The sequence below is a fragment of the Callithrix jacchus genome, chromosome 3 (genome assembly GCF_049354715.1).
Source record: "Callithrix jacchus isolate 240 chromosome 3, calJac240_pri, whole genome shotgun sequence".
Classification (NCBI taxonomy): Eukaryota; Metazoa; Chordata; class Mammalia; order Primates; family Cebidae; genus Callithrix; species Callithrix jacchus.
Window position 1 is genome coordinate 88057212 of NC_133504.1, and position 25703 is coordinate 88082914.

A 25703-nucleotide genomic window follows, 5' to 3' on the forward strand; every position below is an offset into this window, starting at 1 on the left:
TAATTGGAAGTAAAGCACTGCTCAACAAATGCAAAACAACTGAAATCATAACAAACAGCCTCTCAGACCATAATGCAATCAAGTTAGAACTCAGAATTCAGAAACAGACCCAGAACCGCACAGCTTCATGGAAACTGAACAACTGGCTCTTGAATGTTGACTGGGTAAACAACGAAATGAAGGCAGAAATAAAGAAGTTCTTCGAAACCAATGAGAACAAACACACAACGTGCCAGAACCTCTGGGACACATTTAAAGCAGTCTCTAGAGGAAAGTATATAGCAATAAGTGCCCATATGAGGAGAATGGAGAGATCCAAAATGGACACCCTATCATCAAAATTGAAAGAGCTAGAGGAGCAAGATCAACAAAACTCAAAACCCAGCAGAAGACAAGAAATAACTAAGATCAGAGCTGAACTGAAGGAGATTGAGACACGAAAAACCCTTCAAAAAATCAATAAATCCAAGAGCTGGTTTTTTGAAAAGATCAACAAAATAGACAGACCACTAGCCAGATTGATTAAAAAGAAAAGAGAGAACAACCAAATAGATGCAATAAAAAATGATAAAGGGGAAATCACCACAGATTCCACAGAAATTCAAACCATCATCAGAGAATATTACAAACAACTCTATGCGCATAAACTAGTAAACCTGGAAGAAATGGATAAATTCCTGGACTCCTGTGTCCTCCCAAGCCTAAACCAGGAGGAAGCTGAAACTATGAATAGACCAATAACAAGGTCTGAAGTTGAGGCAGCAATTAAGAGCCTACCACACAAAAAAAGCCCAGGTCCAGACGGGTTCACAGCCGAATTCTACCAGACACACAAGGAGGAGCTGGTACCATTCCTTCTAAAACTATTTCAAACAATCCAAAAAGAGGGAATCCTTCCCAAATCATCTTATGAGACCAACATCATCCTGATACCAAAACCCGGCAGAGACCCAACGAGAAAAGAAAACTTCAGGCCAATATCCATGATGAACATAGATGCAAAAATCTTCAATAAAATATTGGCAAGCCGATTGCAACAGCAAATCAAAAAACTTATTCATCATGATCAAGTAGGATTCATCCCAGGGATGCAAGGCTGGTTCAACATACGCAAGTCTATCAACGTAATTCACCACATAAACAGAACCAAAACCAAAAACCACATGATTATCTCAATTGATGTAGAGAAGGCATTTGACAAAATTCAACAGCCCTTTATGCTAAAAACCCTCAATAAACTCGGTATCAATGGAACGTATCTCAAAGTAATAAAAGCTATTTATGACAAACCAACAGCCAATATCATACTGAATGGGCAAAAACTGGAAGCATTCCCTTTAAAATCTGGCACTAGACAAGGATGCCCTCTCTCACCACTCCTATTCAATATAGTACTGGAAGTTCTAGCCAGAGCAATCAGGCAAGAAAAAGAAATAAAGGGTATTCAAATAGGAAAGGTGGAAGCCAAATTGTCTCTATTTGCAGACGACATGATAGTGTACCTAGAAGACCCCATCACCTCAGCCCAAAAACTCCTGAAACTGATAAGCAACTTCAGCAAAGTCTCAGGATATAAAATCAATGTGCAAAAATCACAAGCATTCGTCTACACCAATAACAGACTTAAAGAAAGCCAAATCAAGAGTGAACTACCATTCGCAATTGCTACAAAAAGAATAAAATACCTTGGAATACAACTCACAAGGAACGTAAGAGACCTCTTCAAGGAGAACTACAAACCACTGCTCAACGAAATCAGAGAGGACACAAACAGATGGAGAAACATTCCATGTTCATGGTTAGGAAGAATTAATATCGTGAAAATGGCTATACTGCCCAAAGTAATTTACAGAATCAACGCTATCCCCATCAAGCTACCATTGACTTTCTTCACAGAACTGGAAAAAACCACCATGAACTTCATATGGAACCAAAAGAGAGCCCGCATAGCCAAGTCAATTCTAAGCAAAAAGAACACAGCGGGGGGCATCACACTACCGGATTTCAAACTATACTACAAGGCTACAGTAATCAAAACAGCATGGTACTGGTACCAAAACAGAGATATAGACCAATGGAACAAAACAGAGGCACCGGAGGCAACACAACATACATATAACTATACAATCTTTGATAAACCTGACAAAAACAAGCAATGGGGAAAGGATTCCATGTTTAACAAATGGTGTTGGGAAAACTGGCTAGCCATGTGCAGAAAGCAGAAACTGGACCCCTTCCTGACACCTTACACTAAAATTAACTCCAGATGGATTAAAGACTTAAACATAAGACCTGGCACCATAAAAACCCTAGAAGGAAATCTAGGCAAAACCATCCAGGACATAGGAGTAGGCAAGGACTTCATGACCAAAACACCAAAAGCATTGGCAACAAAAGCCAAAATAGACAAATGGGACCTAATGAAACTCCACAGCTTCTGCACGGCAAAAGAAACAGTAACTAGAGTGGATCGGCAACCAACAGAATGGGAAAAAATTTTCGCAGTCTACCCATCTGACAAAGGGCTGATATCCAGAATTTACAAAGAACTCAAACAGATTTATAGGAAAAAAACAAACAAGCCCATTCAAAAGTGGGCAAAGGATATGAACAGATACTTTACGAAAGAAGACATATACGAGGCCAACAATCATATGAAAAATTGCTCATCGTCACTGGTCATCAGAGAGATGCAAATCAAAACCACATTGAGATACCATCTCACGCCAGTTAGAATGGCGATCATTAAAAAATCTGGAGACAGATGCTGGAGAGGATGTGGAGAAAAAGGAACACTTTTACACTGTTGGTGGGAGTGTAAATTAGTCCAACCATTGTGGAAGACGGTGTGGCGATTCCTCAAGGCCTTAGCAATAGAAATTCCATTTGACCCAGCAATCCCATTACTGGGTATATATCCAAAAGACTATAAATCGTTCTACTATAAGGACACATGTACACGAATGTTCATTGCAGCACTGTTTACAATAGCAAAGACCTGGAATCAACCCAAATGCCCGTTGATAATAGACTGGATTGGAAAAATGTGGCACATATACACCATGGAATATTATGCAGCAATCAGAAATGATGAGTTCGTGTCGTTTGTAGGGACATGGATGAATCTGGAAAACATCATCCTCAGCAAACTGACACAAGAACAGAAAATGAAACACCGCATATCCTCACTCATAGGTGGGTGACGAAAAATGAGAACACATGGACACAGAAAGGGGAGTACTAAACACTGGGGTCTATTGGGGAGAAAAGGGGAGGGCCAGTGGGAGGGGGAGGTGGGGAGGGATAGCCTGGGGAGAAATGCCAAAGGTGGGTGAAGGGGAGAAGAAAAGCAAAGCACACTGCCATGTGTGTACCTATGCAACTGTCTTGCATGCTCTGCTCATGTACCCCAAAACCTAAAATCCAATAAAAAATTAAAAAAAAAAAGAGCTATAGGTCAGCATTTGGGTTCATTAGCCACTCTACTAGAGAAAGGGCTATATGCACTGACAGGACTTGGTTGTAGTTTCTGTTGCTTAAAAGAATGTACACCATTAACATTTGTTACATTCCTTCCGTTTTCTTTTGTTGATTTTCTGAGTGCTTGCTCTCTTAATGGTGCCTGTTTTAAATTACCATTTAGCAGGCAGATTTAGGATGATCTCAGATTCAAGTGATGCTGTTTAATCTAATTAAGACGTAAAGCAGAATAACGTGGAGTACAATGGTGAAGGCTCTAAGAGGAGTTCCAAAAAAGCTAACAGCACAAAAGTCATGGGTTCAGTTTATAACTGTAATTGCTACTTGGTTTTTGCTTGAAGAAAACACAGAAAAAGATTTGTATCCATAATTCGCTTTTGCTTGAAGAAAACAGAAGAGTTGTATCCACGTTTTCATGTCACTTTTTCTATGGTTGAGAGTAATCTTTATCTTCTCTTTCTACAATGAATACTTTTTTAAAAAAATCATAGTAATGGATGTAAACATTACAAACTGAGGTCAGGCTGACTGGTCAGGAGGCAACCATTTATTTATGAAAGCCTGTCCTAGATTATCAGTATATCCCCCCCACCCGCCCCTCCGCCATATCTTCATAAATTTAGTGCCAACAACATAAACAATCCACAAAGTATATTTTAGGGTCAATGGACCCTTTAAAAAACTCTGTTACACTGCGTAAGGCATGAGATTGATTTTGGTGTTCTTTCTTCAAATCACTCCATTGTCATGTGAAGATTTCTGAAGGTCATTCATCTTCACCTCATCATTTCCAGAGAATAATTTCAGCTTGTCCATTTCCTCAGCTGTTCATCCATAGCCTGCCAAGCAAATTATAAAAATAATAGCTGACACTCATTTTTCTGACTACCAAGCACTGTTTTACATCTTTTTCATGTATTATCTTAGTAATTTTTACAACAACCTGTTATTCTAATTTAATAGGCAGGATAAATAAGCTCTAAAGAAGTTTAAAAAAAAAACCTTAATATGTCATGTAACTTTTAAGTAGCAGAAGTTAGCTATGTCTTATATAAGTTCAAGCTTTTAACTCTTAATGGCTACACCTGTTACTCCTTAAGAGACGACCCTTGTTTTAAAAGACTTGAGCACAGGAAATGTTTGGAAGTCGTATTAGTAGCAGGAATAAAAGTACCTGAGAGAAGGGAAGGGCCATGGAAAAGCATTAAGTTAATCTGAGAGAAATCCAGAGGAAGGGCTGTATGCACTGACATGACTTGGTTGTAGTTTCTATTGCTTAAAAGAATGTACACCAGTAACATTTGTTACATTCTGTTTTCTTTGGTTTATCTTCTGAATGCGTATCCTCTTAATGTTATCTGTTTTTTTTTTTTTGAGACGGAGTTTCGCTCTTGTGACCCAGGCTGGAGTGCAATGGCGCAATCTTGGCTCACTGCAACCTCCACCTCCTGGGTTCAGGCAATTCTCCTGCCTCAGCCTCCCGAGTAGCTGGGATTACAGGCACGTGCCACCATGCCCAGCTAATTTTTTTTTGTATTTTTAGTAGAGACGGGGATCTCACCATGTTGACCAAGATGGTCTCGATCTCTTGACCTCATGATCCACCCGCCTTGGCCTCCCAAAGTGCTGGGATTACAGGCTTGAGCCACCGCGCCCGGCCTATCTGTTTTAAATAGCCATTTAACAGGCAGATAATGACAGCAAGCAAATTAATGATTTGAAAGTAACATTAGGAAGGTCTGCTGGTGTGCAGCACAGGACCTCAACAGTGGCTGTTCTGGAGAAGAATCCTGACATCACCAGTGTTCTCAAGCTTTATGGTATCTTGAATTCTTTATATAGTTCAAATGACATGAAAACGCAAACACTTCCTGCTCTTTAACACACACACACAGACACACACACGTGTGTACTGTTATTACTGTAAGGTAATGCAAGGATAGGTATTTATTGCCTTACTTATAACATTAATGGAAAAGAATAAGGAAAATGTTACTGTTAATTGAAAAGAGATACTAAAGAAAAAGCATAGTTGATTTGGTTAAAAGAAGCAGCGCTGTTTAAATTGTGCTTTGGCCTTCAGTTCAGAGTATTTATTACCTATGTGATCATTAATTCAAAGCTGTAGCTCATGCTGAATACTGTGCAGTATTTCAGCTCCCAAATGTTAATAGATAGGTTAATAGAATAAGATTTAAAACAGATATAGCTCATGGTTTGCCCTGAAAACTTGAGGATTTTCTAATTTAATACTTGATGATCAGTGAACTTTACTCGGCTTTCTAAATCATGAATTTTTCCATCTTTGTGACATGGCTAAAATTGGAAATGTCAAATATGCCTGAACAAGCGCATGATTCATGAACTTGGACCTGAACTTACTTTCCATTTTCTTTATATAAAAAAGGCATTATAAATAGATTAACTAGAAATTATGCTAAAAGAAATTAGCCTTTCTTTTAGCAAGGCTGTGTTTCTAAGTTGGAAAACATTTCCTTCCTTCAACAAGGGTGATGTTGATCCAGAATCACAGAAGCCAGACTCATTGGTGGCAATGAGTGGGATTGCTGAAGATGCTTGTAAACCAGGGAGTGCCAGTGATATCACATGTTGCTGCATTTCATCTGAAATTCCTTGGGGGAGTCTGATCAGTGGGCCTGATCTGTAGTTGGGCATCTCCAATTAAAAATGGCTCAGACTAGCTGGGAGCAGTAGGTCACACCTGTAATGCTAGTACTTTGGGAGGCTGTGATGGACGGATCACGAGGTCAGGAGATCAAGACCATCCTGGTTAACATGGTGAAATCTGTCTCTACTAAAAATACAAAAATTAGCTTAGCTGGATGTGGTGCAAGTGCCTTTAGTCCCAGCTACTGGAGAGGCTGAGGCAGGAGAATTGCTTGAACCTGGGAGGCGGAGGTTGCACTGCACTCCAGCCTGGCAACAGAGCCAGACTCTGTCCAAAAAACAAAGGGAGGCTCAGACTAAATCTATCATTCGTGCCATTCTCCACCTAATTTGCTCTTCACCCAGGCTTTTTTCGGTGAATGATGTTCATTGTTCACACCAGACACTTGAGAACTATTCTTGACTTCCCTTGCACCTCCCCACCCCATAATTTTTTATTTACCATGTCCTGTCTATTTTCTACCCGCATTTCTCAAGTTTGTCCACTTCTCTCTGCTCCTTCTGCTACTCTTTTGTTTATGGCCACCAGTATTTTTCCTTGTGTGATGGTAGCAGTTGCCATTGGGTTTCCCTTACTCCATTATTACTCTCCTCCAGTGTGTTCTCCATACTGTTCTCAATCCAGTTTCTTCCCTTTCATATAACCATTGTTTTCTAATATTTTAATTATTTTTATTACTAGTATTTGAAGCTTTTTGAGTATGCCACCCCTTGTCATTAACTAGGATAATAAAAATCAGTTAAGTACTGAATTCAATGAAAGGACTACTGCTTTTTAAAGGCTTGTTATTGTGTTCTTTAAAATAATATCTTCAGCAACTGTCCAACATGATATATTGTAAAATACCTCATAATTTACAGTTAAGCGGTTCAAGTGATTCTCCTTCCTCAGCCTTCCAAGTAGTTGGGATTACAGGTGCGCACCACCATGCTGGCTAATTTTTGTATTTTTAGTAAAAACAGGTTGGTCAGGTTGATCTCAAACTCCTGACCTCAGGTGATCTGCCTGCCTCGGCCTCCCAAAGTGCTGGGATTATAGGTGTGAGCCACTGTGCCAGGCCTGAAAGGTTTTGATAGACAAATTACCAGAAATTTATTTTCTCTAATAAAACACTATTGTGCTTAACTTAAAACCACCTTGTATCATCTATGAGGATGTTAATGTGTGTAACTATTTCAGTGTTTTGTTCTATATTATGACTCTTTTGTTAAACTCTAAAGAAAGAAATATGTATTTTGCAAAGTGGATGAAATTTTGCTTCAGAAATTAATAATTTTTACTGATAAACTGAGAGGAATGATTTTTTCCCACTTACAGTGGTTATAAACATATAGTATTATGCTTACCCTAAACTTCTTTTAAATAGGTAAACTTGGCTATGTCTAATGTAGGAGGCTTTCTTTTTTCTTTTTTTTTTTTTTGAGACAGAGTCTCACTCTATTGCCCAAGCTAGAGTGCAGTGGTGTGATCTCTGCTCATCACAATCTCCACCTCCTGGGTTCAAGTGATTCTCCTGCCTCAACCTCCCAAGTAGCTGGGACTACAGGTGCACACCGCCATGCCCGGCTAATTTTTGTATTTTTAGTAGAGATGGGGTTTTGCCATGTTGACCAGGCTGGTCTCAAACTCCTGACACCAGGAGATCCACCAGCCCTGGCCTCCCAAAGTGCTGGGATTACAGGTGTGAGCCACTGCAATGACCTGCAGGAGGCTTTTAGAGCTTACATTATTTCATATATTTAAAAATATAGTAGGTAAATAAATGTATGAGAGGATGGGGAAAATGCTCTCAAATGAACAGGACAGAAATCAAGATGATGCTGGTCCATGAAGGCATGTTCTCTTACCACTTATTCTTGCATTGATGAAAAGTGCCCTACTTTAGGGGAACAAAAGGGAAACAACATGGGATAAAGATGTTTGAAATTATTATATATCAAAATACTACATGCCCATACTATTATTACCTTCGTAAGTCAATAATAATCTGCTGCAAGAGCACTGTAACAAATACTTGCAGAGATGCCCAAGGGAACCCACTTTGCCTGCTAAAGGGAAACAAAATTAATTTCTTTATATTTGTTTACTTTAGAGACAGAGTCTTGCTTTGTTGCCCATTCTGGAGTGCAGTGGCACAATCTTGGCTCATTGCAACCCGGGTTCGAGTGATTCTTGTGTCTCAGCCTCCCAAGTAGCTGGATCTACAGGTGTGCTCTACCATACCTTGCTAATTTTTGTATTTTTAGTCAAGTCAAGGTTTTGCCATGTTGACCAGGCTGGTTTTGAACTCTTGACCTCAAGTGATCCACCTGCCCTCCAAGGTGCTAGGATTACAGGCATTAGCTACTGTGCCTGGCCTAATCTCTTTATATTTAAAAGCTAATTTTAATTCAATACATAATTAGCATTTATAATATGTCTAGAGTTAAACTGTGTAATGTGAGGAATGCTATTTTTGAACTTAAGACTAAGGATGGGCCAGGCTCAGTGGCTCATGCTTGTAATCCCAGCACTTTGGGAGGCAGAGGTGGGTGGATTATGAGGTCAGGAGTTTAAGACCACCAGCCTGGCCAACACAGTGAAACCCAGTCTCTACTAAAAATACAAAAGTTAGTTGGATGTGGTGGCTGGCACTTGTAATCCCAGCTACTTGGGAGGCTGAGGCAGGTGAATTGCTTGGATCCAGGAGGCAGAGGTTGCAGTGAGCCGACATCATGCCACTGCACTCTCGCCTGTCTACAAAAAAAAAAAAACCACTTGGAAATACAGTAATTTGAAGTTTCAAGTAAGGCCGCTTAAGCACTTCTATGGTTTTTACCTCAGAGTTTTTATCATAAATCTCCCTTGTTGCTTTATTTTAAAAAATGGTAATAATAATAATTTATATTATTCTTGTGATTTACAGATTATGTTTACATATAGAAATACATTGGGCTTGTCCTTTCATCTTGATATTTCCTCTGAAACTAAATTTTGAAGATCTTTTTTTTAAAAATACTGTTGGTTTTTATCCCCTCCTGATTGTGAAATTAATATAAACTTTTCGGGAGAAAATGTAGCATATAGAACTTATAGGAAAAATAATTCTGCTCATCCATGGCGACAACTGTTAATGTTTTAGCATGTGTCCTTTTGCTTTTCTTAATGTAAAATACATTTTTTCATAGTTGAGATCATATGCTATAATGTTTTATTTTACTTTTTCATTTAATATAATTTAATAAACATTTTTAAGTAATTAAAAATCTTCATATTGTTCTTAATATTTACATGATAAAGGTATGCCATAATTCATATAATATGTCTACCTATTTAATATACCTTAATTTTTCTTATAATATAGCTTAAAGAAAGAAGCAAATAAAAACCAGTATACAGCCACGCTCGGCGGCTCATGCCTGTAATTCTAGCACTTTGGGAGGCTGAAGTGGGTGGATCTTATGAGATGAGGAGTTCAGCCTGGCCAACATGGTGAAACACCGTCTCCACTAAAAATACAGAAATTAGCCGGGCATGGTGGTACACATCTGTAGTCCCAGCTACTCCGGAGACTGAGGCAGGAGAATTGCTTGAACCCAGGAGGCAGAGGTTGCAGTGAGCCGAGATCCCATCACCGTGCTCCAGCCTGGGTGACACAGCAACTCCATCTCAAAAAAACAAAAACAAACAAAAAATCCCAAACTAACAGTATACTTTGAAGCTAAGCCTTTGGGATTGGGATAAGATATATTAAAAGCATTATGGTTATTTGTATGAGTAGAGATGTTTATTTCCTGCTTAACTTCCAAAATCATTACTCCTTCCCCATTGTACCCAATTCTTTTTTTTTTAATTGGACCCACTGTTTTCCCTGTTACTTTTCTATGTAGCTCTCTCCAAATTAAGGATTCAGCTTATTATGAAGACATTTATTCTCTTGCTTGCTGTTGACAAATACCTATTGAGTGAAAAGATATTTCAAATAACTTGCAATATGATATCTAGCAAAGAAAGCATTTTCAAAATATTGATGTGGAAAATGGAGGCAGCTTTGTATAGCGAACTTGGTTAAACTAAGGACATTTTTTTCACCTGTTTTACCTTGTACCTGGTACAGCTGCACCTTGACTCAAAAATGGGAATTCTAGCTCTCCAGTAAAAATTTGAGAAAGTATTCACTCATGTTCTGTTAGTTGTAAACTAAATCACTATTTTCAAGACTGTTCCTGCAAAGCATGCAATGCATGGATGATAGGACAGCCTCTGGCCACATTGCTTGTGTCATTTCTTTTCTGTTTTTCTGTTGTTTTGAAGCTGGCATTGCTTTAATGGGGTTAAATGGAGAAAGGTGCCAGAGATAGCTATACAAAATGAAAATAGTAGCTATCTGCCTGCACATGCATCAAAGATTGTTTGTGTGACTGTAAATACTTAGAAGTATAAAAATGAATATATATTACATGTTTAAATTGACGCTTTTGGTAATTCTAACTATAATCTTTGGAGGTAGCCACAAGTCTTGATAAGAATGCGCTGTTGTAGTTTAATGTGGCATTCCTACTGCAGCAGAACTAGGGTAATGTCATGTAATTGAAATTAACCAACCTTGCCTTTGGGCTTTATATATTAAATCAAAATAAAGATGTAGGAAAGGAAAACGCCATTAGTCACAGTGACAGAATTGTAGTTCCTGTCTACGGACTTATTCTCCCAGTCACCATGGCAATGAAATCCCATTGTTATAGTGATTAAGAAGCACCAACAATATATTTGGAAAAAACGGATGACAGTTTGCAGCAACAGACATTTTTAAATGAAAATGGATTCTTTTAAAGTTGAAAAGCCATTTCTTTAAAGAAAAATGGGATTTAGTATCTAAAAACATTGATTGATTATTTTCTTATTGTGAAAAGTAGTTTGGTTACTATTTTCAACCTCTCTATTGAAACTGCTTGCATGTGGGTGTTCAGTAATCACACTGAAATCCGTACAGGCATTCTTTATGTAAGGTGCAGTACTAAGGGAGGGTGATATTACATAGGGGTGTAAGTCACAGTCCCTGCTCTCAGGGGCTTTTCACAGCAAAATAAAACATAAGGAGTGATATATTTAAAAGTGATTTGTAAACTTTGACATAATATGAAAATATAGTGGTTTAAAATTTATTAACAATAAATTAATAAATGCCACGTAAAAGGAAGATGAAAGTGTAAATGGAATTTAAAATCGTTAGACCCTGACTTTTAGCTGGAAAAAAGATGTCTTAAAAGGGGTAATAATTGGGCCTGATTTTTAATGACTATATTTAAGAATTTGATAATTTGTGAATGAGAGGATCCTTTGGATATGAGAAATAGCAAGAACAAATACTTGGAGTTATATTTTAATTAATCAGATAATTTTTAGTGGGATTATAGCATAGTGGTTAAAAACATAACTTTAGAGCCCTATTACTTGTGTTTAAATCTTGGTGCTAACACTACTATCATTATTATTGTTAGTTTTATGTTGAGGTGTTATACAGTATTTCGCTGAAAAGGTAATAGTAGCCATAATTACATTATTTTATTATAAACAATAATGTAACAATTATGATTTCTGATTTTTTACATTGATGAATTTTATTACTAGTACTAGATGCCATTTGTTACATCCAGTTACATTATATAAAGTAGTATTCTTATAAATATGATGCTTATTTATACCATACAGCACAGTAGTTATTTCCCATATTCAGTTTAAAGTTACTTTATCAGTAATTTTTTACTTAACAGTATAATTTGACCTCTTATAGAGGAACATTTTACAGGGTAAAAAAAGAAAAAGAAAAAGGATGTAACCAAAGCTGTTTCAGATTCTCAATAGGATTTCACAATGGTAATGTTTTGCGAAACAAGGATATTGACAGTGATTCCATCTACCTGCCTATCTTAGGCAGATTTTCCTAGTTTTACTTTGACTGTCTGTGTATTAATGTTTGTATAATTCTGTCACCTGTGTGAGTTCACATATCCACCACCATAGTCAAAATACTGAATGGTTCCAGCACCACTGGAGGGGGGCGGTCCCTTGCCTGCCCTCTTATAATCACACTTACTCCCTCCCAGCTCCCCCACCTGATTACTGATTTTTTTTTTTTAATTTTTTATTGGATTATAGGTTTTGGGGTACATGAGCAGAGCATGCAAGACAGTTGCATAGGTACACACAAGGCAGTGTGCTTTGCTTTTCTTCTCCCCTTCACCCACATTTGGAATTTCTCCCCAGGCTATCCCTCCCCACCTCCCCCTCCCACTGGCCCTCCCCTTTTCCCCCCAATAGACCCCAGTGTTTAGCACTCCCCTTTCTGTGTCCATGTGTTCTCATTTTTCATCACCCACCTATGAGTGAGAATATGCGGTGTTTCATTTTCTTTTCTTGTGTCAGTTTGCTGAGGATGATGTTTTCCAGATTCATCCATGTCCCTACAAACGACACAAACTCATCATTTCTGATTGCTGCAAAATATTCCATGGTGTATATGTGCCACATTTTTCCAATCCAGTCTATTATCAATGGGCATTTTGGTTGATTCCAGGTCTTTGCTATTGTAAACAGTGCTGCAATGAACATTCGTGTACATGTGTCCTTATAGTAGAACGATTTATAGTCTTTTGGATATATACCCAGTAATGGGATTGCTGGGTCAAATGGAATTTCTATTTCTAAGACCTTGAGGAATCGCCACACCGTCTTCCACAATGGTTGGACTAATTTACACTCCCACCAACAGTGTAAAAGTGTTCCTTTTTCTCCACATCCTCTCCAGCATCTGTTGTCTCCAGATTTTTTAATGATCGCCATTCTAACTGGCGTGAGATGGTATCTCAATGTGGTTTTGATTTGCATCTCTCTGATGACCAGTGACGATGAGCATTTTTTCGATTGTTGGCCTCATATATGTCTTCTTTCGTAAAGTATCTGTTCATATCCTTTGCCCACTTTTGAATGGGCTTGTTTTTTTCCTGTAAATCTGTTTGAGTTCTTTGTAAATTCTGGATATCAGCCCTTTGTCAGATGGGTAGACTGCGAAAATTTTTTCCCATTCTGTTGGTTGCCGATCCACTCTAGTTACTGTTTCTTTTGCCGTGCAGAAGCTGTGGAGTTTGATTAGGTCCCATTTGTCTATTTTGGCTTTTGTTGCCAATGCTTTTGGTGTTTTGGTCATGAAGTCCTTGCCTACTCCTATGTCCTGGATAGTTTTGCCTAGATTTCCTTCTAGGGTTTTTATGGTGCCAGGTCTTATGTTTAAGACTTTAATCCATCTGGAGTTAATTTTAGTGTAAGGTGTCAGGAAGGGGTCCAGTTTCTGCTTTCTGCACATGGCTAGCCAGTTTTCCCAACACCATTTTTTAAACATGGAATCCTTTCCCCATTGCTTGTTTTTGTCAGGTTTATCAAAGATTGTATAGTTGTATGTATGTTGTGTTGCCTCCGGTGCCTCTGTTTTGTTCCATTGGTCTATATCTCTGTTTTGGTACCAGTACCATGCTGTTTTGATTACTGTAGCCTTGTAGTATAGTTTGAAATCCGGTAGTGTGATGCCCCCCCCGTGTTCTTTTTGCTTAGAATTGACTTGGCTATGCGGGCTCTCTTTTGGTTCCATATGAAGTTCATGGTGGTTTTTTCCAGTTCTGTGAAGAAAGTCAATGGTAGCTTGATGGGGATAGCGTTGATTCTGTAAATTACTTTGGGCAGTATAGCCATTTTCACGATATTAATTCTTCCTAACCATGAACATGGAATGTTTCTCCATCTGTTTGTGTCCTCTCTGATTTCGTTGAGCAGTGGTTTGTAGTTCTCCTTGAAGAGGTCTCTTACGTTCCTTGTGAGTTGTATTCCAAGGTATTTTATTCTTTTTGTAGCAATTGCGAATGGCAGTTCGCTCTTGATTTGGCTTTCTTTAAGTCTGTTATTGGTGTAGACGAATGCTTGTGATTTTTGCACATTGATTTTATATCCTGAGACTTTGCTGAAGCTGCTTATCAGTTTCAGGAGTTTTTGGGCTGAGGCGATGGGGTCTTCTAGGTACACTATCATGTCGTCTGCAAATAGAGACAATTTGGCTTCCACCTTTCCTATTTGAATACCCTTTATTTCTTTTTCTTGCCTGATTGCTCTGGCTAGAACTTCCAGTACCATATTGAATAGGAGTGGTGAGAGAGGGCATCCTTGTCTAGTGCCAGATTTTAAAGGGAATGCTTCCAGTTTTTGCCCATTCAGTATGATATTGGCTGTTGGTTTGTCATAAATAGCTTTTATTACTTTGAGATACGTTCCATCGATACCGAGTTTATTGAGGGTTTTTAGCATAAAGGGCTGTTGAATTTTGTCAAATGCCTTCTCTGCGTCAATTGAGATAATCATGTGGTTTTTGTTTTTGGTTCTGTTTATGTGGTGAATTATGTTGATAGACTTGTGTATGTTGAACCAGCCTTGCATCCCTGGGATGAATCCTACTTGATCATGATGAATAAGTTTTTTGATTTGCTGTTGCAATCGGCTTGCCAATATTTTATTGAAGATTTTTGCATCTATGTTCATCATGGATATTGGCATGAAGTTTTCTTTTCTCGTTGGGTCTCTGCCGGGTTTTGGTATCAGGATGATGTTGGTCTCATAAAATGATTTGGGAAGGATTCCCTCTTTTTGGATTGTTTGAAATAGTTTTAGAAGGAATGGTACCAGCTCCTCCTTGTGTGTCTGGTAGAATTTGGCTGTGAACCCGTCTGGACCTGGGCTTTTTTTGTGTGGTAGGCTCTTAATTGCTGCCTCAACTTCAGACCTTGTTATTGGTCTATTCATAGTTTCAGCTTCCTCCTGGTTTAGGCTTGGGAGGACACAGGAGTCCAGGAATTTATCCATTTCTTCCAGGTTTACTAGTTTATGCCCATAGAGTTGTTTGTAATATTCTCTGATGATGGTTTGAATTTCTGTGGAATCTGTGGTGATTTCCCCTTTATCATTTTTTATTGCATCTATTTGGTTGTTCTCTCTTTTCTTTTTAATCAATCTGGCTAGTGGTCTGTCTATTTTGTTGATCTTTTCAAAAAACCAGCTCTCGGATTTATTGATTTTTTGAAGGGTTTTTCGTGTCTCAATCTCCTTCAGCTCAGCTCTGATCTTAGTAATTTCTTGTCTTCTGCTGGGTTTTGAGTTTTTTTGATCTTGCTCCTCTAGCTCTTTCAATTTTGACGATAGGGTGTCAATTTTGGATCTCTCCATTCTCCTCATATGGGCACTTATTGCTATATACTTTCCTCTAGAGACTGCTTTAAATGTGTCCCAGAGATTCTGGCATGTTGTGTCTTCGTTCTCATTGGTTTCAAAGAACTTCTTTATTTCTGCCTTCATTTCATTGTTTACCCAGTCAACATTCAAGAGCCAGTTATTCAGTTTCCATGAAGCTGTGCGGTTCTGGGTCAGTTTCTGAATTCTGAGTTGTAACTTGATTGCACTATGGTCTGCGAGGCTGTTTGTTATGATTTCAGTTGTTTTGCATTTGTTGAGCAGTGCTTTATTTCCAATTATGTGGTCAATTTTAGAGTAGGTGTGATGTGGTGCTGAGAAGAATGTGTATTCTGTGGATTTGGGGTGGAGAGTTCTGTAAATGTCTATCAGGTTTGCTTGTTCCAGGTCTGAGTTCAAGCCCTGGATATCCTTGTTGATTTTCTGTCTGGTTGATCTGTCTAATATTGACAGTGGAGTGTTAAAGTCTCCCACTATTATTGTGTGGGAGTCTAAGTCTCTTTGTAAGTTATTAAGAACTTGCCTTATGGATCTGGGTGCTTCTGTATTGGGTTCATATATGTTTAGGATCGTTAGCTCTTCTTGTTGTATCGATCCTTTTACCATTATGTAATGGCCTTCTTTGTCTCCTTTGATCTTTGTTGCTTTAAAGTCTATTTTATTAGAGATGAGAATTGCAACTCCTGCTTTTTTTTGGTCTCCATTTGCTTGGTAAATTTCCCTCCATCCCTTTATTTTGAGCCTTTGTGTATCCTTGCATGTGAGATGGGTTTCCTGGATACAGCACACTGCTGGGTTTTGGCTTTTTATCCAATTTGCCAGTCTGTGTCTTTTGATTGGTGCATTTAGTCCATTTACATTTAGGGTTAATATTGTTATGTGTGAATTTGATACTGCCATTTTGATGCTAAGTGGCTGTTTTGCCCGTTAGTTGTTGTAGATTCTTCATTATGTTGATGCTCTTTAGCATTCAGTGTGATTTTGGAATGGCTGGTACTGGTTGTTCCTTTCTATGTGTAGTGCCTCTTTCAGGAGCTCTTGTAAAGCTGGCCTGGTGGTGACAAAATCTCTGAGTACTTGCTTGTTCGCAAAGGATTTTATTTTTCCTTCACTTCTGAAGCTCAGTTTGGCTGGATATGAAATTCTGGGTTGAAAGTTCTTTTCTTTAAGAATGTGGAATATTGGCCCCCACTCTCTTCTGGCTTGTAGTGTTTCTGCCGAGAGATCTGCAGTGAGTCTGATGGGCTTCCCTTTGTGGGTGACCCGACCTTTCTCTCTGGCTGCCCTTAGTATTCTCTCCTTTATTTCAACCCTGTTGAATCTGACGATTATGTGCCTTGGGGTTGCTCTTCTTGTGGAATATCTTTGTGGTGTTCTCTGCATTTCCTGCAATTGAGTGTTGGCCTGTCTTGCTAGGTGGGGGAAATTTTCCTGGATGATGTCCTGAAGGGTATTTTCCAGCTTGGTTTCATTCTCTTCATCCCCTTCTGGTACACCTATCAAACGTAGGTTAGGTCTTTTCACATAGTCCCACATTTCTTGGAGATTTTGTTCATTCCTTTTTGCGCTTTTTTCTCTGATCTTGGTTTCTCGTTTTATTTCAGTTGGTCTTCGTCTTCAGATATTCTTTCTTCTGCTTGGTCAATTCGGCTATTGAAACTTGTGCTTGCTTCGCGAAGTTCTCGTATTGTGTTTTTCAGCTCCTTTAATTCATTCATATTCCTCTGTAAGTTATCCATTCTTGTTATCATTTTCTCGAATCTTTTTTCAAATCTTTTTTCAAGGTTCTTAGTTTCTTTGCATTGATTTAATATATGATCTTTTAGCTCACAAAAGTTTCTCATTATCCATCTTCTGAAGTCTAATTCCGTCATTTCGTCATGGTAATTCTCCGTCCAGCTTTGTTCCCTTGCTGGTGAGGAGTTTTGGTCCCTTCTAGGAGGCGAGGTGTTCTGGTTTTGGGTGTTTTCCTCCTTTTTGCGCTGGTTTCTTCCCATCTTTGTGGATTTGTCCGCTGGTCGTCTGCGTAGTTGCTGACTTTTCGATTGGGTCTCTGAGTGGACACCCAGAATGTTGATGATGAAGTATTTCTGTTGCTTGGTTTTCCTTCTACCAGTCTAGCCCCTTCGCTGTACGACTGCTGAGGTCCGCTCCAGACCCTGCTTGTCTGGGGTGCACCTCTATCAGCTGTGGCACAGCGAGGGATGCTACCAGTTTCTTTTTCTGCTATCTTTGTCCCAGGATGATGCCTGCCTAATGTCAGTCTTTTGGATATAGAGGGGTCAGGGAGCTGCTTGAGGAGACAGTTTGTAGTTTATAGGGGCTTAATTGCTGAGCTGTGCACTCTGTTGTTCATTCAGGGCTATTAGGCTGCTATGTTTGATTCTGCTGCAACAGAGCTCATTAAAAAACCCTTTTTTTTTTTTTCCTCAAATGCTCTCTGTTGAGGGGTTTGGGCTTTATTTTTGGATGTTCTATGAGGTGTCCTGCCCAGCTAGAAGGCAGACTAGCCACTGTTTGGCTGCCGAGGCTCCGCCCTGCTGTTGTGTGATTCGCCCTGTTCCTGCAGGCTCTGCTGTGGTCTCCGCCACGCCCTGCGGCGGAGTCTCTTCGTTGTAGTGTGTTGCCTCAGCAACGGCAGGCTGCGTCAGCAGTGGGCGTGTATCTCAGTAGGGACGGGTTGCCTCGGCAACGGCTGGCTGCGTTAGCAGTGGGCATGTATCTCAGTTGGGGCGGGTTGCCTCAGCAACGGCTGGCTGCATCAGCAGTGGGCGTGTATCTCAGTTGGGGCGGGTTGCCTCGGTAGTGGTGGACGCCCCTCCCCCACAGAGCGTCTCGGACCGTCTGCTCGGGATAGTTTGAAATTGCGGTTTTGTTCGTCCCACTGGGTATCCCAAACGATCTGTCCCTGCAATCCCCTGGGCTGGGCTACTGTCCAAGTCTCATTCAGTCTCAAGTCCAGCCCTCTCAAGTCTCAGGTTGCCGGTTCAACAGGGCACCCGGACAAGCGCGCCCTGTGGGGATTGCTGGGTAGGGCCGGCCGCCGCCGCCCCGGCTGCTGGCTTCGCCAGGGAGACCTACCGCCTGGCGTCCCGTGTCTTTTTATACTTGGGAGTTTCCCCGTTCTGTGGGCAACAAAGATCAGTCTGGAAATGCAGCTCTGACTCACCGTTTGTGGATTCAACGCGAGCTCCAATCCTGGGTTGTTCTCACAGAGCCATCTTGAGTCCTCCCTGATTACTGATTTTTTAAAGAACTTATTGAACAGTTCAAGAACTTATTGCAGGCACTGTTTCAAGTATTTTAATATATTTTACTCTCAAAATAATTATAAGGTACATACTCTTATTTATTCCTGTTTTACAGATGATATACTGAGGTACAGGTAGAATAATTAACTTACAAAAGATTAGACAGCTAGTAAAATGGTCATAGAGCCCACAGGTTGACTAGGGCAATATTCAGATGAAGCTTTAACATAAAAATGCATGGTCGAGTGCGGTGGCTTATGCGTGTAATCCCAGCACTTTGGGAGGCCAAGGCAGACGGATCACCATGCCAGGAGTTTGAGACCAGTCTGGCCAATATGATGAAACCCTGTCTCCACTAAAAAATACAAAAATTAGCCGGGCATGGTGGCACACGCTTATAGTCCCAGCTACTCAGGAGGCTGAGGCAGGAAAATTGCTTGAACCTGGGAGATGGAGGTTGCAGTGAGCCGAGATTGTGCCACTGCACTCCAGCCTGGGTGACAGAGTGAGACTCTATCTCAAAATAAATAAATACATATATACATAAAAGTGAAAAATGCATATGGGCAGTGAAAAAGACTGTAAGGATGAATACTGTATGGTTAGTGGAAAACCATTTTGATTTCTGCACAGAAGTGTAATACGGTCAAAACAGTATTTTAGGAATATTAAGCTGGAAAGTATGAAGTGTAGATGGACCAGGGACAGACTGAAGACTAAGCCAATGTATCTGTTCAGCCATGAATGATGAGTCACAGATTGAGTGGGAGCAGGAAGAATGGAAAGGAAGGGCTGGAAAGGAGGACTCCTTTGGGCTCTGTTAATTGGTAAGGGAGAAAAAGGCACCAATGCTGATTTGTTGGTGTCTCCTTAGGTTAATGGGGGTATCATTAACAGGTGGTCAGTCTGTTCTCATATTTAATGAGCTTCCTAATGTTTAACATTTCCCACCATCTTCCTTTGAAATTCTCTTTCCTTTTCCATGTTCATGACCATTGTTAAATTTTGGGTTTCCTCTTTATTCCTCCTTCACAGTTCTTTTCTGGAGTGTACAGTCTTTGAAGTCTCAATCTGGGGCTCATTTCTTTTTCCTGTAGATGCCCACTTCATCATAAACTGCATATGCATATGCTGTCCCATTACCTCTAATCTGGAGACAGCGTAACCTCAGGGAGGGAGACCATGCTGGGCCTGAGTCCCAACTACACCATGCTTCATTGTGGAATAACAATGTCTTTGTTGTTGGTTTACTCATTTATAAATGGAAACAGCTTACCTAATGGAGGTATTATGAGCACTGAAAGGCTAGTGAAAGAGAGAACATAGTAGTCCCCTGACAAGTTTCACTTGCTCCTTTTGTTCCTTTTGTTCCTATCTAAATATTTCTCTAGATCAAGTTGCTTCCCTGATGAGGACTCTTCCTACATTAAGAGAAGTATAGTCATGATTTTCTTTTGCTTACCAGATGTTAAACTATACATGATCATCTTTCATAGATAAATAGCCCGTGATTGTCTTCCTGTTTTAAGCATGGAATGAGTTAATACTCTAAAAATATAGGAACTACGAAGAGATGTAATAATAAACTGGTTTTATGTGAAATTACATTTCAGTCTGAGGGTAAAAATTTATCTTCACATTGGATTCTTAAGTGCAGCATGAAGACAAGTTGTGAGAACATGATATATGAAACATAAAATTTTCCTAACCCCTTACATATCTAGAAATTTTATTTGTACAGATGTTATGAATGATATAATGATCTTTTATATAGCAATTAGCCTAGGACTGTCTTTTGATTGAATGGACGCTATTGTGAAAAGAACTTATCTCAGCAAAATATTGACTCATACAGAATGATAGAAAGCACCTTTTTCTTTCTTTCTTTCTTTCATTTTTAGACAGAGTCTTGCTCTGTCACCAGGTTGGAATGCAATGGGATGATCTTGGCTCATTGCAACCTCTGCCTCCCAGGTTCATGCGATTTTTCTGCCTCAGCCTCTTGAGTATTTGGGATTATAGGCACCTGCCAACATGCCTGGCTAAATTGTCATATTTAGTAGAGACAGGGTTTTGCCATGTTGAAAAAGCTGGTCTCAAACTCCTGACCTCAGGTAATCCACTCGCCTTGGCCTCCCAAAGTGCTGGGATCACAGACATAAGCCACTGCGCCCAGCCTAAACCACCTTTTCTGTAGATAGGCGAGCCTAGATAAAATTGCTAAGGGGAACTTGTCAGTGTGGTCAAGTTAGTTAAGTTCTTGTTAGGGGAATAGAAGTAACCCAGAGAAGACTTTTCCCTGGTTCAGTTAACCTTCTTGGATTCCAGTTATCTCAAAGATAAAATATTTAAAATAATCACAGAATATAGACTAGAATGAGGTTCAGGTATAATCTAAACCTAAACCTTGTTTTACAGAGAAAGAAACTTAGACCTAAAAATTTGAAATAACTTGCCAAGACACCCAATAATGATTTTGGCAAGTCGGAGGTCAACTTAGGTCTTTTTAATATCTAATATTTTCACTGTTTTGTCACAAATGCTCCATGAGCATTAACATTATGTCAACCAAACACTGGTCTAGAAATGAGGCTTCTATAAAATTAGAAAAATATAAGTAATAAGACTTGGAACTGAAACTTGTTTAATCGTTATCCCTGATTGCTTTTTCTACTCTTATTTTTTTAAAAATAAACCCTTTGGCCGGGCGCGGTGGCTCATGCCTGTAATCCCAGCACTTTGGGAGGCCGAGGCGGGTGGATCACGAGGTCAAGAGATTGAGACCATCCTGGTCAACATGTTGAAAACCCATCTCTTCTAAAAATACAAAAAAAAAAAAAAAAAAATTAAGTGGGCATGGTGGCATGTGCCTGTAATCCCAGCTACTCAGGAGGCTGAGGCAGGAGAATTGCCTGAACCCAGGAGGTGGAGGTTGCGGTGAGCCGAGATCGCGCCATTGCAATCCAGCTTGGGTAACAAGAGCGAAACTCTGTCTCAAAACAACAACAGCAACCACAACAACAACAACAACAACAAACCCTTTGAGATCACAAAAATTCAGTTACCTCTCACATATTCTTGTGAAATGGCTGCTTTAGGAGCCTGTACCACTGTTTTGGTACCTTGTGCACTTTCATCCTACTGAAGGGCATGTACCCTCGTTTGAGAGGATGCCTTAAAGGTCACTTATGGCTAGGCTATTTGCAACTGTACGTATTCACCCAAGGTGAATTTGATCTGAAGAAAATTTATTTAACTGTCCATACATTTTCTGAATAAAAAAAATCTTACCATTTAACTACCAAGTTTAATTTTGCAAACTATCAGACCTATAGTACTGGAAGGCTACTTTAAAACAACATGGTAAATTCTTTTGCTCCAGGTTAAATTTGTACACACACACACACACACACACACACACACACACACACACACAAGAAACAATGCTTGAAATGTTCATATCCATGTGTAGTTTTTCCATGTGGCCAGTTTAGGAAAGGTTCCAGGTTCATGTGGGAGGAGGTGAGATTTGCATTGATGAACAGATGATGTGGGAACTAGATATGCTCTGTTCTAAACCCCGTTTGTGACTTCTGGACTGTCACTTGAAATCTGTAAAATACTCATTTTATTCACTAAGGGTGCAAGAGCAGAGTGGAATTGAAATGTTCTACACTCAAAGCAAGTTTTGTTGGGGTGTATAACAGATACAGTATTCATTGTCAGGGAAATATATGAGATTGTCAGAAAGCATCAATATTATGAAATTGCTAAGTGTTTTAATGAGAGGAATTTATTTGTTGTTACTATTTTCATTCTTCTATCAGCTTCTCACTTTTCTTCTGGTTTACAGGAAAATCAGAAAAAGGTAAAGAAGTTTTTAAAAAGAGTCTACTGCATAATAATAGTAATAATGATAATTGAATACATGAATGAATGAGCAGTCTTTCTCATTTGGGAGGTGGTATAGTTTTGAGGGGATGGAAGGGGTTTCCATAAGGATTCTCTAGGTAGTCTTTGTAGCCACAGATATATACCCTTTTTCCCATTGTGAGACACTCCACTTAGGAGAGAGCCATGGCTTTAGAGCAGCAGTTGAAATAAATTTGGAAAACACCCAAACCACGAGGCCTGTGAGCTTTGCACCAAATTTTCAACTTCAGTGGGGTCTGGGTTTGTTTTAGCAATGTGGCATTTTTTGGGGGGTTTTGTGATTTAAGTTTTATTTTTGAATTAATATGGAATATAAGATGAAGTTATTCTTGAAATATATGAGCTTAAATATTACAGGGGTACTATTTATGGGCAAAATAATTTTTCATTATGGCTAAGCTCAGAATTTTTGATTAATTGCAAAAGTCATATTCATATTGTCCCCAGTGGCAAAGATCTCACATCAAGTAAAACTTTCATTGAGAAAAGGCATTTTCCCACGCAAAGAGGCGGCTTATTTTTAAAAAGTTGAACTGCCCGATTTCACTTCATAGAAGACAGTGTTTTCTTTGCCCAGTAACTCCAATTCATTCCTGATGGGTAAGATTTTGTTAACCTTGTATTTGCATTAGTGCTTTTTAGAACTAAAATAATTCTGTGAAAGCACTTAGCACAGTCCCTGGTGCATGGTAGAAACTCAATAAATGCTAATTTTCTCTTTTTCCTTTTTTTTCCTTTGGAGAGAATCTAGAGACATACAGAAGTCTTTTTAAGGAATTAATGTATTTGTTGGTTTGAAAACCCTGTCAAAAATCTAGAAAAATCTCTTTGCTGGTCAGTGTGTTTTATTTTTAAGCGTATTGATCAAAACAGAGTAATGTCAAGCTTATTAAAGGAATTTCATTAAATTCAGCTCAATTTAACCAGCATTTATTTGCTATCTACTATATGCAGGCACTTGTGTAAACATTGCAAGGGACAGAAAGATGAGTATAACATTGTTCCTGTGTTTAAGAGTTAATAATCCAGGGCTGGTGAAAATGATGGGGCATATATTAAATATATTACACATGAACAGATATATATGTATATGTATATACACGCATATGTAGGTATATAAGCATATGTGTATGTGTACATTGCACCGTTGTTGCTATTATGCAAACGCAGACCACAGGAACCTGCTCAATCGCTTTTCCAGGCTTGTGACCTTGGATAAGTGATTTAAACCTCCTTTGGCCTCAATATCTTTGGCAAATAAAATGAACAATAATAATAATAATAATGTTACTCTACCTTTCTCATGGATTGTTTTGAGAATCAAATTGTGTAGTAAGACAAAAGCCACATTTAAACTATAAATTTCCTTACAAATATTAATTATGATAGTGATTAAGAAATATAATACATCGTCTTTTCTGGCTGTGGTGACATAACATTAGTCATATCACAACTTGTTGGTGGGATTCATCAGGGTTTTGCTTCTTCTTTAAACAATCCTTTTAAAAATCCTGTAAAAAGAAATATGTTATCTTACTAACATTGTTATTATTTGGTATTGGTCAAAAAGTAGATTTTGGAGTGATTCTAGGCAGAAAAACACCTAAAGCTTTTGTGTAAAAGTTAGATTGAAGTAAATGTTTAAGAGTTTTTAAACTATGGTATGATGGTCAGTTTTCTGTATCAACTTTACTAGGCCAGTTGGTACCCAAATATTTGGTAAACATATTTCTGGCTATCTCTATTAAGGTGTTTCTGGCTGAGATAAACAGTTAATTCCATAGACTGAGTAAAACAGGTGGGCGTCCCCAATGTGCGTGGGCCCAAATACAACAAAAAAGGCAGGGTAAGGGAAAATTTGCTAGGGCATAGGTCTTCTCCTGCATTTCAACTCAGACTCAGACTGGAGCTTACACCTTGTTCTCCTGGTTCTCAGGCCTTAGGACTCAGGTTGGAATTATACTTCAACTCCCCTGGGTCTCCATTTTGCTGGCTGCAGATCTTGGAACTTTTCAGCCTCCATAATCATGTACATCAATGCCTTATTATAAATCTCCTTACATCATCATATCTGCTCTGATTCTCAGGAAAATCCTGCCTAGTACACATTTTGGTACCAAGAGTGGTTCTAGAGGAACAGAACATTTAGTTTGAGTTTTCTGAATTGATTCTGGGGTTTCTGGAATTGGCTTTCTCATTTGATTAGATTTGAAGAGTTAAATGACTCGAGTTTCAGTAGTAAAGAGAAGACACAAGTAAGTTACATGAGGAAGTATCCCCAATGACTATGGCCCCAACTCCTGCTGTCCTGGCTTCTTTCTCCCAGCCTGTGCCTATGGCCTCAGTTCCCCATGATAAGTTGAGAGAGGAGGAAATACCTGGCAAGCTTTACAGCTGTTTATACAGGCACCATGTGAAAGTGGACAGCAACACTATAGTCCTTTTCTGGGATACCCCTGAAGGACAGTGGTAAAGGGAAACCTGCCTAGTGGGCAGACTTCAGGCTGTGCACCTGGTTGTAAACTTCGCTTGGAAAGAAAAATGACTACACATGCGATTATGTGCTGATTCATGGGTTGTGTCCAGTGATTTTTCTGGACAGTCAGGGACTTGGAAGGAACTGATTGGAAAATTTGTGACAAGGAAATTTGGAGAAGAGGTATATGGATAGATGCACCTGAATGGGCAAAACTTGAAGATGTTTGTGCTGTGTGTGAATGCTCACCAAAGGGTGACCTCAGCAAAAGAGGATTTTAATAATCAAGTAAATAGGGTGACAATTTTTACAGATACCAGTGAGCCTTTTTGCCCCAGCCATACCTGTTCTCACCCAGTTTGTTCATAAACAAAGTAGCCACTGTGGCAGGAATGGAGGTTATACATGGGCTCAGCAATGTGAAGTTCCACTCACAAAGGATGACCTGACTACAGCCACTGCTGAGTGCCCAATCTGACAGCAGCAGAGACTAGCACTTAGTCCCTGATACGGCACCATTCACCGGGATGAACAGCCAGCTACCTGGTGGCAGATTGATTATGCTGGACCTCTTCCCTCAGAGAAGGGACAGCATTTGTTTTTACTG

The 25703-nt window shown here is 39.3% G+C and overlaps 1 protein-coding gene across 1 annotated transcript in view; it reads left to right on the forward strand.

Moving 5' to 3' along the window:
- Positions 1-25703, forward strand: part of COL25A1 (collagen type XXV alpha 1 chain) — a 518595-nt gene that overhangs the window by 33755 nt on the left and 459137 nt on the right. The gene's annotated exons all lie outside the window — the stretch shown is intronic.